Source organism: Aplysia californica, unplaced genomic scaffold, assembly GCF_000002075.1.
Source record: "Aplysia californica isolate F4 #8 unplaced genomic scaffold, AplCal3.0 scaffold00048, whole genome shotgun sequence".
NCBI lineage: Eukaryota > Metazoa > Mollusca > Gastropoda > Aplysiida > Aplysiidae > Aplysia > Aplysia californica.
In genome coordinates, this window is record NW_004797318.1 from 2082464 (window position 1) to 2086197 (window position 3734).

The following is a 3734-nucleotide window of genomic DNA, read 5'->3' on the forward strand; positions in this document are numbered from 1 at the left end:
GAAACCCCCCCCCCCCCCCAATAAATAAATAAATAAATAATTAAAATGCCCTCAATCCTTAAACTTGACCTTGCCCTGCTCTCTCACACACATGCTCAGATGCAAGAAAAGACCAAGGAACTCAACAGCCTATCAAGGAGTGTTGGCCGAAGTATACATCCAGGCAAGTCGAAAGTAGTGAAGCTAGGAAAAGTTTCAAGCCCTGCTGTGACAGTGGAAGACACTCCCCTGGAAGAAGTGGACTCCTTTACCTACCTTGGAAGTGTCATCGATGGTAAAGGTGGAACCGAGGCAGATGTTAAAGCAAGAACCGCCAAGGCAAGGTCAGCCTTCAAGCAATTATCAAAAGTCTGGAAAGCAAGCAACATCTCACTGCGCACCAAGATTCGACTCTTTAACTCCAACGTCAAGTCTGTGCTCCTCTACGGCTGCGAAACTTGGAAGACGACGAAAACAGTACTGAATAAAATCCAGACTTTCATCAACATATGTATGAGGAGTATTCTAAGAATTAAGTGGCAGGATAGAATAAGAAATGAAGAGCTGTGGGAAAGGACAGGACAAAAGGATATAGAAGTAGAAATAAGACTAAGAAAGTGGCGATGGATGGGACACACCTTAAGAAAGCCCAGCGGAAACATCACAAGACAGTCACTGCAGTGGAACCCACAAGGAACACAAGGCAGGGGTAGGCCACGGGAAACATGGAGGAGATGCGTGGAAAGGGACATGAGAGAAATGAAGCTCACTTGGAACGAGCTTGGAAGGATGGCTCAGTACAGAGATAAATGGAAGGAGCTTGTATGTGGCCTATATCCTGCCAGGGGTGAAAGGCATTGATGATGATTATGAATCCTTAAACTAAGTTTAGAATCTAGAACTCTTTGACGAATGTCGTAAGGATGGAGACCTCGGGTGTATACGACAAGAGCAAATGAGTTTCCAAAGGGGGGGGGGGGGGCTTAAGTTAACTTTTACATGTACTATTTATTGCATTGTTCTTAATTTGTTCCGTTGTTATAACTGATTTCGGAATAGAGATTCTTGTCTTTACATTATATTTGTTGTCATCTTTGTTTTGTGTAAGTTCTTAGGTCATTGGTAAGTTCAAGATTCCATTGTTGCCTTCTTTGTGGCATTTTTTTCGTTCTGATTGCTTGAAACTTGTTGCCAGTTCATTAGTTATAATCATTGGTGCAGCAATAGGCCCATTACGTTTGTGTCGGGTTTTTAAGTAATTCAATTTACTTTCTTTGTATTTAAAAAACAAAATATGTTGCTAAATTAAAAGTCAGAATCAATAACAGACTACCAATTAGGCTGTGGATCACGTAGGCTACTCTCTGACCACAAGGAGAAAGCACAGAGTTGAAATACCTTTGTTGAACAACCTTCTGATTGGCTGTTTTCAAAAAGTGGGCCCGATCATGACAAGAAAATCAAACCTTATGTTTTATCTTGAAGGAACAATTTGGTTATGTTTGCCGACATTGCAGATTCTGTCTCTTCGTTTAAAAAAATTAAATCTGGCCTCAAATGTATCAATGTAGCAAACAATACTGTATCAAAATGTTATAAGGATTAAATAAGCTCTTAATGAGCTATAACTCAGATGATCAAAGCAAGCACTCTACAAAATGGCCCCTTTAATAGTTCTCAAAAGTTATATTTTAAATATTCTGTCCTCTCATTCCTCGTGTTCAAATTCAAGATGTGTTCCCTCTTATTTAAAATACATGTAGTCTGAAACTTGCACTTATAATAGTTATAATTATAATAATATTAAAACGTTGCCTCCTGCATTTTTCTTCAAGATATTTTTTAACAGGGTATCAGGCAGAGGAGTGAACCATCTGGAAAAATAACCAACAATCTTGTATATAAATTGAAGATAAGAAATTAGGCCTATGAGGCGCAAACATGTTGAAACATTACAACTATAACAGCCCACGGTACTGATAGTGACACTCGTGAAAAAAAGAAAAAAAAAAAGAAAACACAGCAAACACGAGTTTGGATCTGCCCATGGGAAACAACAGCCGAGCTGATTTCTCAAACTAGAAGAAGACTATCTGGGTACTGCACTTTGAGAAGTTATGTGGTGCGTTATAATTATGTGGAGGCCATCAACCTTTTTTGTGTGTTTTGTTTACAAAGATAATACTTGTAGTCGATGTTGTTGTTTCTGTTATTTTTGCAGTCTTGGTTTGTTTTGTTTTTAATTTAATTTTTTTTTAAATTTATATTTTTCTTTTTTCTTTTCTTTTTTCTTTTTTTTTTGGGGGGTGGTGGTTATACTGTTGTTCCTTTTTAGTATACATAATATTGGACAGATGGAATGAGACAAAAGAAAATAAGGAGAGAAAGAGTTTAGTTTTTACAAAAAAGGTCATATAAGTGCCGAAGAATAGATGTGTTACAAGAGAGTAACATGCACAAAAAAGAAGGAAGAGAGATAAGGGCGATAGATGTTCGACTGTTTCAAACTACCAAGAAGTTCTCCTCTCTTTTGCTACAGTTACAGTGATTCGATTTGCGACGTTACACAATAAACATGTAGTAAACGTTTATATAACACATGTATTAAACTTGTATGTATACATGTAGTAAACGTTCACATAACACATGTATTAAACTTGTATGTATACATGTAGTAAACGTTCACATAACACATGTATTAAACTTGTAGGAATACATGTAGTAAACGTTCACATAACACATGTATTAAACTTGTATGTATACATGTAGTAAACATTTACATAGCACATGTATTAAACTTGTACGTATACATGTAGTAAACGTTTATATAACACATGTATTAAACTTGTACGTATACATGTAGTAAACGTTTATATAACACATGTATTGAACTTGTACGTACACATGTAGCTGACGTCTTTCAATAAACAGTGATGGCTGAAGAAGAACTCTCCCTTGTGTTCATTCACAACACTTGACTCTTTCTCGTGTCCGTCAAAACGGGCTGCCTTTGCTTTGTTTAAGTCATAATAGGAAGGATGAGGAAATGAATCTTTGTGTGTGTGTGTGTGTGTGTGTGTGTGTGTGTGTGTGTGTGTGTGTGTGTATGTGTGTGTGTGTGTGTGTGTGTGTGTGTGTGTGTGTGTGGAAAATATTGATAGTTCCATCATTAATTCGTATATATAACAACCGTGTACAAGAAACAACTTTTTATACCATGTATCTTTAAGTGCGTTGTACGTTTATTTTTCCTGTTTGACTTTTAAGGCTTTCTAACTATACTCTTACCAGCCACTTAATATGTCGCAGGTGTTCAAGATAAAAGTTGTTTTGTTTGGTTATTTGGTTGGTTTAAAAAAAATATAAAACCAATATTGGCCCAAAAAGAATGACCAAACTTTAAAAAAGCATGCTGTGGCGCCTATTGCGTCGCCTCAGAATTATTTTGTCAAAGAGGCCCTTATTGGACAAAATGGTTGTGAGGCGATGATTGGTCTAAACTATGGCGTCCTTAGCCTCGTGGTTATACGGGGTGTCCACTACGGCTGGACCGGGCCGATCCCCCGACTCGGTCGCCTGAAACTGAAGACAAACACAACTGTCTATCTATTTGTCTGTCTGTCTGTCTGTCTATCAGATAGGATCAGGTAGGGAGGAGTTTCAAACTGGAAGCCTGCAAGCCAAGTGAAGTCCTCTAAGACAATAGTTTGCGGCGACAAAAGCAGTTTCTGGAACACTTGACTCGACATAATACA

At 37.7% G+C, this 3734-nt stretch overlaps 1 protein-coding gene across 1 annotated transcript in view; it reads left to right on the forward strand.

Moving 5' to 3' along the window:
* Positions 1–120, forward strand: part of LOC101861717 — a gene marked incomplete in the record, with an annotated part of 10198 nt that extends 10078 nt beyond the window's left edge. Inside the window, 1 exon segment of the mRNA XM_035968274.1 lies at positions 59–120.
* Between the last annotated feature and the right edge of the window lie 3614 nt (positions 121–3734).